Raw genomic sequence first — 16,409 nt, 5'->3', positions numbered from 1 at the left:
CCTTATCCCACGAGGAGACTTTCCTCCTCACCGATTCCTCCCTCTGTATAAAGCCAACCCAGAAGGTCGGTATATATATATATATCGCGTGGTAATACCTTTCAGACTGTAAATTTCTCAGAGTATCGCAGTCTACTGGCTATAAAGTCCGTGGGATATATATGTATATTTATATATATTATCTAAATTCCCGGTCTCGTGGAGTTCGTGCAGGCACTGTATCAGAGGGTTGCACCTGAGGAATGGAAAACAGGAGACAATGGCTCTGAAATTGAAGGCTGTTCTCTTTCCTTCATCCATCTATCGCGAACGATGGATCCATCAATTCTTTATTGACGTGGGCTATTCGTGCTCACAACTGCGAAAATTGAATTCTGTTGTGGCGGCTGTTTCGCAGGCGACTGCGGCGAGTCGCCCATTTAATACGTAAGCGCGACGAATTTGCCGGATATGCTGGACCGGTATCGAACTTGTACTGTTTTGGGTTGCAAATGCGCTACTTTTTATTTTCCTCGTACACGCGCACGAATGCATTCAATGAATCTAACACATTTATTTATTGCAAGAACGCGTTGCATATCAGTGGTAGAAAAATAGCTTGTTTCATCCCATTATTCATGTTCCATGTGATTTACAGAGAGTAAGAATACTATGAAAAGGCAAATGACGATTATCGTATAAATATGAAGGAATGTATTTCTGCTATGTATATTATAGCGTAAGTACCTTATATCCATAAAATGGATTTATGCGCCTGTTTCCATAAATTACTACTCAAAATAGGCGTGTGAGATCGTATATACTTAACTGCAAATAATCTCATATTTCTGTACATTGAGAAAAGTAGAGGTCGACAAAAAGCACATTAAAGAGAGAAGGGGACAGAGAAAGAGAGAGAGAAAGAGAGAGAGAGAGAGAGAGAGAGAGAGAGAGAGAGAGAGAGAGAAAGAGAAGAAGATGTTACTTAATTCTCATTTTTAGATCTAAAAGTAAAAATATGTTTCCAATGTTTTTTTGAGTGTTTTAATTATCTAAGTATAAGCAAATAAATAAAAATTTATAAATAAAGTGTAAAACTTAAATAAATGAACACAACTAGAATAAAAACAATAGTGCGGAAGTTATATTTTTATATTAAAATTTACATTTATATGAAATTCATATTTATGAGAACTGATATATTTCGTTCAACCAACATGAGTATAAAGAAATTAAGAGCAGAATTTTTTAAAAAGTAACTATCTTGTGCATACATATTTATAAGAAACTACAAAGAATATCTATTTAAACGAGAAGATAATCTTTAATCATGTTGTTAACATGTGAAAATTTATTGCAACAATTTTCTAGCAAATTTCACTTGTTGCATATATAAATATATAAATGAATATTTTGTATTTTGATTCAAAATTAATTACAAATAATAATTAAAAATTAGAAACTCTAATATATAATATTATATCTAAATTAATTAAATAAAAAATAATTATAAAAATAAAGAAAAATAAAGAATAAACTTATTCTAACTGACATTATTCATTTATGAATTTAATTACTAATTTAAATTAAAAGATATTTGTTTGAACAATTTTTTTTGCTTTATTTTACATGTAAGACACGTATATATTTGATAATATATTTATATTAATAATTACTTATCGAATCTCTGATGAAAAGTAAACTTACTGTTGCTCCTGCTAGTATACTTGTTAAAGTATCGCTTTTGTTAAAGTCGATAACAAAAACTGTAGAGATTTATCTTTGCTTTTATAAAATTCACATATAATGCAGTATTTGAGTTCGTGAAAAGCGATCGAGAAAAAAATGTAGAACGGAGACGACCCGGAGGGAAACAGCCACGCATCCTGTAATTCATCCCGTATTCCCTCTTCCTTCTTTCCTTCCTCCGTCAGCACTCTCTCCTTCATCCTTCGCTCCCTTTTTTTGCTTCGCATGTGTCGCGACCCTTCGTACTTCGCTCTCTGTGCTTTGAGCAACGGGTACGCAGAAGTGTAAGAGTGTTGAAGAAGGGTGACTGAATTTTATCAGGAGGAATGTATATACTCACTGCGAACGTCAGATCTTAAACGTCGTTCCGAGGCCGCCGACATTTTAGACTGTCTCTTCGATATCGACATTCTAGAAATGTTCGCGAATGCCATTGCGAACTCCGTTCTTCCATGAATTTAAAGAAAGTAAACGGAATATCACGTCGCGAGTGTTTTATACACGCCATAAAATAGTATCGTTTCTCGTGGTTCACTGTTTTCATTTTGTAAAATTACTGTAATGATACTGTTCCCTTTATAAACTTATTTTTTTCCTTTGACGTGGTTTAACACATTTAATTTATTTGTGATTCAGCAATTTTATTTAGTTTCAAGCTACATAATAATATAAATTATATATTTCAAGAACATTTAATATTTTCTCCATCTTTTACATTATTAATAAATAGTTTAATTAATTTAATAAATTAATTAATAGTTATGATTATATAAATATTTTTTATAAATTTAACTTTTTATTTTGCATTTGTTGGCTTAAAAAAAAGTTTAAAACTTTATTTTTTTATAATATCTTAAATCACGAAGAAGGGATTACATAATTTCTAAAAGCATTTATATGTTTTAATTACAAAATGTTTTTGATACTATATTATGTTTATATCTATTGTATTATATGATGAGAAACACGAATTAAATACAGGGACAAATTATATATATTCATATTAAAACATTATATTAAATACTTGTTATTTAATAATATTTATATAATTATAATTAAATATTTATAACATTATTATCTCGGATTTTCCACTATTTTAAATATTATAGAAAATAATTGAAAGACTTATCCACAGAATTGCAGATTCTTTCAATTGTATTACAGATTTTTATAATGCCATAAAAGTATTAAATTCTTTATAGATTGTGTTACAAATAATATAATGATTGTATTATGGTGATTTTTACGCATTATTATATCATTAATCATTAACGCCAGTTCGAGAGTAATGAGTGGATTTAGTAACGATATTCTTTCCGTTGCTCCAACAAGAAATGCGGCGCGTTACTTGAATATGTAAATATGCAAAGAGATATTAATCCCTGGTGAAGAGAACACAGTGTAGAAATTTTGTTCTCGACATTTGGCGTCGTTGTTGCTGTGCTCGCTCCTCCTTTCTATAAAACTTCATGCATTATTCCGCGCTGATGCACAGAAAAGAGAAAGTACCGAAATTTGACATTTCATTTCTTCGAAAGGCGATGTAATACGCGCGTTATGAAAAGAAATTAATGTTGCAAATTACAATAATTCACAAAATATTTTACTTTTAAGAAGCATTTACATTTAAGTGTAAAAAAAATTGGACATTAAATTTTTGCAAAAAATTATTTATTAAAAAACGATTTATAGAATTTACATACTTTTTGACTCTTTATGAAGTAATCCTGTTTATATCTGGATAATTATAGTTTTAAAGGCTTTTGTAGATTAATTTTATACTGGTCATGCTAAAAGAAAATAATATTACATGTTAGAGGAAATAAACTGATAAAGTAATAGGATTTGAGCACAAGAGCAATATTTAATCTCGGTAATATTTGCATCTAGAAAAGTACGTTGCAAATAGATGCAGTCTAGCTTTATCCTGGAGAATGCTGTCCGCTGACAGAGTCAATTGGAAAAAATGTGAACTTGCATAGAATATGTACTGCTAAAATTGTGTTTTTCAGTAAATTTTCCGAAAAAGTCACGATAAATCTTAGTCTTTTAATTAAAAATAATTTAAACCAGCAATTCTTATATATGTTGACTTTCAATGCAGATGTGTTTCTTTTTAAAGAAAAACATGATTACTACCTCTTTATTTTATATATATAATATATTTTTTTATTTAATTTTTTAATAATTCTTTTTTGTTAAAAGTAAAAGGTTTTTTATTCTATAATATTTATTAAAATGCAACACACATGCAATTGCGAGTAATACATAGATATTTTTTATGTCTTTAAGTTAATTGCTAATGAAGTATTAAAATTATATATTAAATAATATATGACGAGAACAAATAGTCAATCAGAAAATTAATAATGTTACTATAAATAAAGATAGAAATAGAAATAGATTGATATAATCAGAAGCAAATATATCAATTATTTGATATTATTAATTTAATGATATTGCATATTCTATTAATTTGACAATATTAGTTCAAGTTTATTACATATTTGATTAGAAAAGTTAGAATGGTATATCGTATATAATTTTACTAATTGAAAAATCAATTGACGCTGACCATCTAGCAATAATAGTTGATACTAGTTAATATATTTTTTTTTAATTAAGGTTAATCATAAATTGTTCGGAAATAGAGTACTTATTTTTAGAAATTATTTCTTAGAAAAGTAATTATAATTTTTGTTCTGAAACTTGAATTATCTTAAATCTTGAACATTGTTTTGATACACATTTTCTTAATACTTTTTTATAGTAGTACAAAATTTTGCATTGATAGTAAAGATTAATAATTTCTTTGATAAGTATATTCTATCATTAAATTTCTCACATTTTTTTACAATACGTATTTACGAATTTTTTTCTTAATCTGTCGAATTTTTTATATTTCTGGTATATTGTTTAATATCACAAGTTTGCTTTAAAATTTTTCCATCAAAAATTGCATATGCATGGTATAATTTACGCTTTGAATGATGTTAAATCTATTCAACCAAGAAAAATTGGATGTCAACGCGATATAAATAAAAAAATGTTTCAACTACGAGAGATGCATACATGTGTACGTTCCAGTAAAAAATGATCCAGTTTTGAGGTGAGTGCTACACAAGAGAAGAACATGCGGAATATAAAAAGATACGTGCACGCAGGAAATCTCGCAAGCGTGAGTAATGCGAGTTCGTCCACTCTCGCGTAGGTTAGTCTCAAAGGGAGGATTCTGTTGTTAGCGAGCTAACTTTCGCGAGCACGCAAACATGCCTTCGGTACAACTTTACTCTGATCCGTCCCTCTGTGAGAATTACACGTAAGAACATTATTTGTAGTCGATTGTAAACATTATTATTCTTTGTTGATTACAAACATTGTGTATGGCCACAGTAGATTTAAAGTGCGGACTCGCACATGTATGTAAATATATAAATGTTATAAATATACATATATGTATGTATATATAATAAATATATAAATGTTAGTAATCAATACATCCAGATGTCTTTTATTCTACAACTTAAATAATGAAAATAAAAATGTAAAGTAGAACAACACGCAGAGCATGTAATATTTCAAAATATATCTACTAAAAGCAATATGGATTTTTGAAATCCGTGACTCAAGATAATGATCCTTGCGTTTATAATAAATAGCATGAATAGTTAAATACGATAGAAATAGATATCCATTTTGCAATATAGCATAGTAATACAATCTTTACTTTTACAAGAACTAAGTCGAATTTATTAAATCGACCGTATATTACGTGAGTTTTTAATATATTCTAACAATTTATCTTTGTTTTTCGTAAATGTAATATGCTAGCTCATGTGGCTATATATTGTGTGTGCTGTATATTGACGCTTATATGGTTGCATGCGATAATATAAAACGCGACTATTATATAAATGAAAAATGAACGTTTCTATTTGCACGCGACAGTTCATCAGTGAAACGAGAGTTTGAGAAATGAAAATGTCGCGCTAATTGTGAATCAGCGCTAATTGACTGTACATCAATGTATGATATATACGGTGATCTCACTTGTGATTCTATTTGATATTTAAAGCGTCATTAGGACTGCAATCTCCAGTTTGATGAAAATATAATATTTAAAAGCTTGTTTAATAAAGTTGGAATATTGCTGCACTATTTGTTCATTGAATTTCACAGTTTATTAGTTACCTGGTCAATTAGTCTTTTGTATAAAAAGGCGTAATTAAAGTTAACGAACGGCTCATTAAATGGTTCATTCTTTAGGTAACTGCATCATTTAGCTATAATTTGGCTGCACGGAAATAAAATAAATGGATATCGGATGCGCGTTGCTGTTTATTAATTTTCAATATGTTGTCCATCAATTTCACGTTTTTCAAGATGCACTTTTATGATCTATAAAATATTTAAATGCAGAGGAAAAAAATTTTAGAATTGTTTTCAAATATTAAATTGTCACATGTAACGATGATTTTTCCTGTGACAAAGGTAGAAAATATTCCCGCAATATATTCTTGGCAATTTTTATCTCGCCAGGAAGGCAACATCTTTCTTTTCCTTTGTACGTAACGTTGTTTTCTGTCTTTCAAAAAATGAAATCGTATCGCTCTAGATTGATCGTTCTTGTGCAGCAGTTGCGGCAAAGAATACCGTATATCGCGAGGAGAGTGAAAAATATGATCCTCCACCGTTGCGGCGAGAGACTTAGATTAATCGGCGAAATAATGATATAATTAATTACGTACAATTAGCACGAAACTTCGCTAATGCGGACTCCTTCCTGCCTGCTATTCTGTTAGACATTTGGTGCGCCATTTGGGTGAGAAATGATCTTGAGGAATTATCCCGAGTACTGCAATATGTATCCAAAGCAGGTCTCTAATATTTAGTTTTAATTTAAAAAAATAATAAATATAGTTCCTTAACAGCTCTTAATAATTGTCTAAAGCGCACTCTCACATTTGCAAAAAAAGTATCTTGAGTTAAACGGACTTATATTTTTAATGAAATACAAATGTAATTTAAAAGATATAATTTAATTATATTGAACAAAGAAATAAAATTTTGAGCAAGTAAATTAGATACGTGACATTTTCATATACGAAAATTAATTTTATACGCTATGATAACAGCTGTAATTGAATTGTAGTATATCGATATTTGTCTATAAATATGTAACTCGCATTCTCTCTCTTCCAGCATGATAGAAATTTCAATATTAATATATGATCATAAAAGACCGTTGTATTAACTTTGTACACGCTATTCTCGATTGAATAATTAACAATTTAGTCCAAAATAATATGTGATAATTAGCAACTGCGTATGTATATGTGTGTCACGGAACAAATATTGTTATGTGACACATATCGACGTACGTATAATTAAATAAAATGATCCAAAAAATATTTGACATATACTAATAATTTTAAACCAATGTCACGCATATTAATTGTGAATAATTATTATTTGTATAAAAATATATCTTGCGATCAGTTATTATCTCAAAAACTATTAAGTATAGCAATAACATTTCCTTTTTTGATATTTTCAGGTTTATATAAAGTTTTAGAAGTTGTAAATAAATATGAGTATCATAGCTTTTGATGAAACATCTTGTGACATTTTTACGCTATCAATCTCTAATTATTATCCCAAACTATTGAATGATTTTACAAGACTATTCCTCATCAAATAATTAAGATGTAATTATGTATGAAATTGTAATACATTATTTATACATTTTATATATATTTTATACATATTTATATAATATTTTATGCTAAACATTAATACTCTTAATATAACTAGATATCTATGAATAAAATAATATTCATACGACTATGAAATAGTTATGTAAAACTATGAAATAATTGCATAAATATTATTTTATTAATAAAAATTGTGATTGACATTTTTGTGAATTAAAAAACCTAATATGATGATAATCTCGAAAAAATAATTTTTTTTAAGAATTGGTAGCGTGTCTAATATGTAAACAATATACACATACGTAATATGAAGGTAAAGGAATGTTATTTCCAGTCAACATAGTCATCATTTTTCTTCGTCGACGTTATACTGGCATACGTATTACACTGGCATAATAATGGTGACGCAACAGGTAATGGCAGAGAACCGTGTTCTATTAAATTAGCTGAAAAAGATATCTGGTTTTCCTACTGCATGACCGCATTTAATTGATTCATCTAAAAATGCGACAGAACTGCATACATATATGAGAATTGCTTTGGTTTTTCTGTTCTGTTTCTGACGATAATTTTCTGTTTTTTTGCATTATGATAGCACGAAATGAGCAAAAAAGTGAACTGTAATAATTTTTGATTAACCGTTTTTACATAATTATTTTTGCTTCTTTCGATAAAAAATTATATGGATCATGGATTTTTAATTGAATAAATATGATTTTAGTTGAACATTTTATCAAATTTCCGAAACGCCGCCATTGACCGAACGCCTAGCGATATTTAATATGCAATAACGTTGCCATAAAAAAGGCACAAATTTTATCTAAAAGTTTGATTTGCAAAACGATTCTTTTTGTAGATATTATTCACAAATATTGTACATGTTTCTAAAGCGAGTATTTAAATAGTGGCAAACATTGTGCAAATATGAAAATTGCATACTATATAATATTCAGAAAATATTCTCGATTTTACAAAACCATTAATAAAACTGCAAAAAAAGACAAAAAAATGCAGACTTTTCTGCATTTATTAACTTATAAGTATTTTTTAAAAGATCATTTTTAAAAATATTTATCTTTTAGAGAGAGAGAGGGGAGGGAGAGAGAGAGAGAGAGAGAGAGAGAGAGAGAAAGAGAGAGAGAGAGAGAGAGAGAGAGAGAGAGAGAGAGAGAGAGAGAGAGAGAGAGAGAGAGAGAGAGAGAGAGAGAGAGAGAGAGAGAGAGTAAAAAGATGAGTATTAATAATATAACTAAAAATTCTAAAGTAGAAGGAATTGCTTAAATTTGAAAAAAATTATAAATTTTATGAATGGACAAATATTGATGAAAATAATAAAAAGTATTCTACATACATTAGATGAATAAAAATATTTTACAAAAAAATTTTTTTGTAATTGTTAACTATTTATTTGATAAATTATAATTAATAAATAAAAACTTATTAATCTTTTTTTATTCATGATTTACGAAATTTAATATTTTCCTTTGTACTTATGTTAATTAACCAATAATGCAACAAATTTTTCCTGCTATTTAATTAATATGATATATATTAATTTAACATTACTTTAATTTGTAGAATAGAAAGTTTTTTTATTTAAAATTTTATTTAAATATTTATTACAATTAATTAGAAAGAAAAATTTTCATTTATCCTTAGGAAAAGAGTCGAACGATAAGTCCTTTCAGTAATGACTCAATGTGCTAAATATACGGATTGTAAGTGTACCCAGGAATTTGTAAAATACCGTACATTCAGAGAATTACTGAAATTACCTTGTCAACTACTGGACTGGAGGACTGCCGTGAGTGCTAGGGCAGATTCAATTGCGCCTGAAAAAGCGGTCTGCCGAGAACCCATTTGCACAAAATTCACCGATTGTTAGCCCTGCAGCTTATACTACCGTGTAATTTCGAAACATTGAAGGCATTTTAAAATTTTTCTGCAATATCGCAAACGTAATGAGCGAAAACTAACTTTGTCCGAGAAAATTGAATCATTTACATGATTTCCAGATAATTAATTAATTATCTAAATTAATATTAATTGTTATATAATACTCTCAGATGTAACATTCAGTTTGTATTAATGTAATTGTTGAATTTTTGTACGTAAATATGTGTGCATGTGTCTGTTGTATGTGCGTATATTTATTATTTTGTTGTTACGTTACTTATCATAAAGATATATGATTTTTAGTTTATAAGATGTATAGAGACTACAGCTCTTTTTTTTTAAATTTTAATAAATGTGTTCTGTATTTTTACGATGGACAGCACAAAATTATTTTTTATCTTGTGCAATTGTATCATAAACATTTTGTTATACAAGTCATTAAGTTTGCTCATATAATTAAAAAAAAATAGATGAGTAATTGTTAATGGACATATTTAAATTATTAGATAGAATACATTTTGTGTACTTTTATTGAGTCAAGCTAATTTCATAACAAATTGTTTTTTACTTTAGAAAAAATATACGTGCTATCAAGAAAAAAATGAGTTATAAAAGAGAATATAAAAATAAATGTGAATTTATTTACACACACACACACACACACACACACTTATATACAAGGTGTTTGGTAATTGGTGAAAAACCTGTTAATGGCAGATTCTTGAAATCATTTGGAGTCGATTTTTCCTGAGCGAAAATACCAATTTTTATCATTATACATCTTTGTAATTAACCCTTAAATTAAAATTATATTAGGGTAAACTCTAGCTGAAATTAACTGAAGAATGTAGTTTTAATAATTTTTTAACTTCAAAAAGTTTGCGAAAAGCAAACTAAACTTTTTGAATCACTTTTCCTTTTTTTTTTCAATCGCTTATATATATATATATATATATAATATACATACATATATATATATATATACAGGGTATCCGGTGAAAAACCTTCTAATGGTAGATTCTTGAGATCATTTGAAGCCGATTTTTCTTTAGCGAAAATGTCGGCATCAATAATTTCCGAGTTATAAGTGATTGAAAAAAAAAAGAAAAAGTGATTCAAAAAGTTTAGTTTGCTTTTCGCAAATATATATATATATATATATATATATATATATATATATATATATATATATATATATATATATATATATATGTATGTATGTATGTATGTTATAAGTATGTATAATTGAACCATGTGTCTGTATCATACTTAACTATACTAAATACTATATAATCACTATGAATAGAAAATCCAATTTAAATTATTCATATGTAATTGGTGTGTGTGCTCGCAGGGTTCATTATTTATTCGCTTTGGATAAAAGTCAATTTAAATAGAATAGATTCGACAAAAATCAACATTGATAACACAGTTGAGATTAATTTTGCATTTGATGAGCATTCTACGAAAAAATGTCTCTGCCGCGAAAAACATATTTCTGATTATAACGCTGAATAAAACCGAGTATTTGCATGCCCGCATAAATTTAATAAAAATAATATAATCTTCTCTTTGAAGCAAAAAAAGGTAAAAAAAAAAAAAAACACTGGTAACCGAATACATTTGATTTCCCTCTTTGCAATCCACTTTACCCTACGCCCTCGTACAGAAAGGCTTATCAGCCCGCATGCATTCTCAGAGAGGACGGTAATGAAAATGCCTTCGGAATATTTCACGTGCCCCTTTAATACATCAAGGGATGACGCAAAGAGTGGAGGGGAAAGTGAAAACGAGGGAGGAAAGAACGAAGGAAAAACTGCTGTACATTCGATGCCGGAAGGTAAAAAGGATAGTAAAAGAATCCTTTTTCCATCCCTACGTTTACACCCTTTACTCTCCGCGGTCTCTTCATTTATAGTCCTTAATTCGCGCGATACGACACCAGCTTGAAGCTAAAATTTTTCTATCTCGCTCCATCTTCGTGAAATTGCCTTATCCATTGTTACAGCCGTATTAAAAAAGCATTTTACGCCAGGATACGATGAAATAAATAACAAAACGTGACAATATCATTTAGCACTTAAAAATATGCAGTATTGAGAGAGAATTCTTGTTTACGTGTCACAAATATGTATATATATAATGTTGTATTTATTTTTTTTACCAGAGAAGCAAAATTGTTATATGTTTGAAAATCGATTTTTAATATATATTATTTACATTTCAAAATTTTTAGAAAGCGCAAATCTTACTTTATTCTATTTATAATTTTTAAAGACACTTGATGCTTTTTTGAACTTAATGTACGGCTTACAAAACAAGCGGTGCATGAAATTGACCCTTGTCTCAAGCGTTTCCCTCGCAGATAATAAATCGCCGTCTCTCTCACATCGTATTTTAATTATCAGGTGATCCAGGTCTGCTTAGCAATTCAAATAGCACACGTGACTATGCCCTTGACACCGTCGACGTGAAGGACCTTGGACCAACGAAATTGGCGTGCCAGCAACACGCGACAGCAACACGCGTCCGACTTACCGTCCATTCCGGCAGCAACGGCGGTTTCGCGCGACGACGATCGACGATTATCCGCGAAGGGACGCTCCCAGATCGCGACGGATCTTGCGCGCGATCGATCCATCGAATCGCGACGTCGCGTGGACACGGTCTATGGGGTTCTGCATCCGCGTTGTCCTGGACTCGGCATATCGGAGTGTACCCGATTCATCGACACCCCTCGACGCAAGTATACCGTCACTTTCGACGTGGTCACCACCCGACGATGTGTCACGCACAGACGTCGTCGACATGATGTCACGCGTACATGGCGAAGCTCTCCTCGTGTCGCGTGATCGCTAAAATCGAGCAGACTCGAGAGAAAAAGAGAAAGAGAGAAGAGAGAGAGAGAGATGTTGGAAAAAACGAAAAAGTAGGGATGCAACCACGCTATGAGGGAAGCCTGTTCGAGCTCTTCAGTCTGCTATCGTTTCGATTATCCGCGTCATGCGATGGTGGTATACACAAGAAGTCGCCTTAAGCTACGCCATTCAGCGTCGGCGGATTGTCTGAGATATTTTGCGACGGCATCGGAAACCCTGGCGACATCGTATCCGATCTGCGGGACGGCATTCTTCTAAGCCGGCAGAGCTTATTAAATTCTCCGTGGAAATGGCATGCTCCTTTCTCTCTCGTTCCTCGACCTTGTAGACTTTGTCTTCGCTTACGTATGCTCGATCGCACCTCAACTTCTCTTCTCTACAGTTTATTCTCTTTTTTTTTTTATCTTCGCTATCACAATTAATTCGCCATTCCTCTTTGAGCCTTTTTCAATTAAGCGGTATTAACTACAGTTAATATAGCTATAGTTTGGCAGATCTGCACGAACGATGATGCCGGACATTACCGGTTAATCCGATCCGCCAGTACTTCCGGCTAATTTCGCCGCGTCGTTGCTCACGTTCGATCGACGTTAAATTTCCTGGCCGGAAATTCAGTCCCCCGCGACGATTGAAACTCAAACGCGATGATGAAACGCGTGTACGCGCCACACACGCTGATCTATAAGAACGTCAGCGGAAAGGAAGGATTATCGCTTTAATCTTAGATTAATTACCACATTTTTTTTCACCGTAAGATCTGAAGAGAGACCAATCTGGTTTTGATCTATAGTTCCACTCTAAACTTTTGAATCTTCGTTCTCGCAATTTTCTACCGGCACAAACGCGCACGTCACACGATGAAATCTCTAAAAACGACGGAGAGATCTTAGAACATATTTCTGGATTCCGATCGATTCGCAGGCGACAATTGTCCAGATTCCGGCCTGCAATTTGTTACGCGAAAGCGGTCGGTCTCCACAATGCGCTGTCTGAGATACCTGTGGATTCCGGCGAGCGACGATCGAATGATTGGCGCGAACGCCAAGTGTCAAATGTCTATCGACGTTGCCGGACGGCAAATCTCAACATGGGCCAGAATCGACCGACGGCGTCATCCAGAAGTAACATTACATTGCCGTCGCCGTTGCCGTCGTTGTCGTCGTCGTCATCGTCGTCGTCGTCGTCGCTTATCTCGATCGGCCAGGCAGCACTTTCGAGCCACGTCGTGAAACGTACGGCGAGCGACTGGCTGTCTGCTCGAGTTTCCACACCACCTCGAATCCCGAATGCTCGCGCGCGCTCGAGAGGGGTTGGAGGTTGGCGAGGGAGAAAGAGAGGGTGTGAGAAAGAGAGGGAGAGAGTGAGAGAGGAAGAGAGAAAGCGCGAGAGGGGATAGTACTACTCCACCCTTTCCCTCCCTAGCAAAGCCCTCTCGCGCGCACGCTGCTTGCGACCAACCCCTAATTCTCAGCCCTCCTCCATCAGTTTCTACTCCTCCTCTGTGACGGCGCTGGCCGTTCTGGTCCTTTCCATTTGTTTCTCTTTCTTTTTTTCTTTCCCTGTGGCGGTCTTTTCGCAGTCCTTTCTTAACCGTCTCGAGGTTGCGAGTCGAAATTTGTTGGCACAGGTTCTGCAGGTCTGTTGCCTGCCGGCGGATATGACGACACGGGGCTTTGATTACAGCACGTCTGTGTATCATGCTATCTGATACTATTAGCGCGCAGGGAATTGCACGTTACGAGAAGAGTGTTGGTTGCTCTAATGAGTTCAACTGTTTTTTTTTTTTTTTTTTTTTTTTACTGTTGGCTTTTCTTTTCTTGAGAACCTACACATTCTGCACAATATCGTGCAAATATTATTGTAAGAGAAAAAGAAAATAAGGTTTTAAAAAAATATAAGTATTTTAATTTTACTCTAAAATGCTTCGAAGGAATAAAAGAATAAAATTATATAAAATTTAATTGTTTCAGTTAACTATTTATAATATAATTTATATTATCTGAAAAGTATTGAGAGAGAGAGAGAGAGAGAGAGAGAGAGAGAGAGAGAGAGAGAGAGAGAGAGAGAGAGAGATACCTATGTGTATCATAGAAAGTTGTTGAATATTGTTATTATTTCTGAATTACAATTTTAATGTAGTTATCATTTCATAAACGTTAAACATTTGCTTAGTAACTATGCAGATTTATAAAAATATACTTTCTATTTTCAAAGATTAAAAATATAAAATAAAACTCAGAAATATTACATTTTTTTATGCAATTTAAGTATTTTAATTATGGTTTAAAATTTTCATAGAGAAAACACTCATACATAAGTGTAATAACTACAATGTTACTCATGCTTGTAACATAATGTGGAAAAATTTGTGTACATTATAATATGGAACTAATCCGACAAGAAATTTGTGAAAAATTTTTATTTATACATATATGAATATTTTACATTTTTATCTTTCGTAGACATGCATATATGTACCTTATAGTATCTCAAGTCTCAGGTTTGTTAAAGAAGATAAATCGGAAATAATTTTGATATTTAATCAGCTCTAAATTTATTGAAATATTCCACGTAAATATTAGCTGGAAAATTTGATATTCTGCTATAATTAATATGTTACTAAACTAAATTATATCAAATTTACCTAATTTATTGTATAATAATTAGCGTAATGCTCACAATATGCAAATTATGTATCGTAGCTATACATAGGTATTTAGTGTATATAATTTTTATTAATCCCGCGTTATTCTGTAAGTTACAGTTATGATAATAAAGTGTCGTAGTAGCTTAAGCTGCAGCAAAAATCAATAATCTATAGTCATATCCCCTTGATTCGCGATCGCTTGACCTATATAATTTTTTAGCCGTATAATTTTCATAATGGATGAAGTAACATCGACATGCTTGTTTTCTGAACACATCAAATTAACATTATAATCAGTCTTCATCAGAATTACGTCAATTACAGTTAATACATTAGAATAACGAAGACGAAATATTTCCGTAATCTACGTCGGATAAATGTATTGTGTGATATATAGATTTTGAAAAAAATTTATCAAAATACATCTACAATATATATCAAAAAGTATGCGCATAATTTAGTCTCTTTAGCAACATAATTATTATTTGAAAAAAATGTTTTATTATGTCTATACATGTGTAAACACAATAAATATTTTTATTATAATAATAATAAGCGCATCTATATTTTGTTGTTATAAAAAAAGGGGAAAACAGAATAATAATAATTTAAGTTTAATAAATACTTGTTTTAAATTCATGTTTTGTCAGTTTTAAATTGCACCAATTTTGCTTATAGCGAGTGTTTTATGCGATTTCCATTGAGAAAGGGAGAGAAAAAAAAGATATTTATCTATCCTTTTGTCCTGATAAAATATTTTTTCCATTTAACAGAATCAACATTCGCAATATTGTATTATCACGTGAATACTGCTAGTCATATTGAGCGGAGTGTTTAAATAATATTAGGTCAAATTATATTTTAAATTTCAAATGGCATATATGTAAGTTCATGAAAACTGTCTGATAAAAGCCAGAATGCCGCAGGTAGCTAAATTCGGCGCGCAAGAGAAGGAAAACGTTGCCGTCGGTGGGGAAAGCAAAGAAATTTATAGTTTTCAATTTTCCATCTGTGCGGACACGCGGGACACAGCCGTATGCACGGCATTCTCTCATTTAACTCGTCCAATATGACACGCTCTTTGTTCCTGAGAAAGATGAAATACGTTCACTCCCTCTTATGAAGATTTTTCATCACCAGTAATCGATAAGCCACAGACTCAAAATAACGAAGTACGATATACGATTATGCATGTCACAATACAAACGGTCGGAATATCTACGACGATCTACATACATCTTTTTAAAGCTTAACTTTTACAAATGATAATCTAAACTAATGTTTATGTCAAAATTAAAAAGCAAGAAATATTAATGTTACATTTCTGTTTGAATATGCGTTGTTCGCATCTCATTCGATTAATATTATTTTGACAAATAGAATGTCTATCTTGACAAATAGAATTTACTGATATGCCATATTACTGATATGCATTACCCACATTTGTACATCCTATGTCTAATAATAATTAGACATATCGATTTATCATTCCTGCATTTATAAAACATGTATGTCTTATAACATCTTTATTTACTTAAAAGAAAA

The 16,409-nt window shown here is 31.4% G+C and overlaps 1 protein-coding gene across 3 annotated transcripts in view; it reads right to left on the bottom strand.

Annotated features, from left to right (window-relative positions):
• The window catches only part of Dop2r (dopamine D2-like receptor), a 257,504-nt gene extending 244,020 nt beyond the window's left edge, over window positions 1-13,484 (bottom strand). For all 3 annotated transcript variants that reach the window (XM_072886458.1, XM_072886459.1, XM_072886460.1), the window contains exon 1: window positions 11,877-13,484. The gene's annotated coding sequence lies outside the window, so the exon portion shown is untranslated. The remainder of the gene's footprint in view (window positions 1-11,876) is intronic.
• Between the last annotated feature and the right edge of the window lie 2,925 nt (window positions 13,485-16,409).

The sequence above is a fragment of the Anoplolepis gracilipes genome, chromosome 2 (assembly GCF_047496725.1).
Source record: "Anoplolepis gracilipes chromosome 2, ASM4749672v1, whole genome shotgun sequence".
NCBI lineage: Eukaryota > Metazoa > Arthropoda > Insecta > Hymenoptera > Formicidae > Anoplolepis > Anoplolepis gracilipes.
Note: the sequence above shows the minus strand (reverse complement) of the source record. Positions and strands in the feature narration are given on the sequence as shown.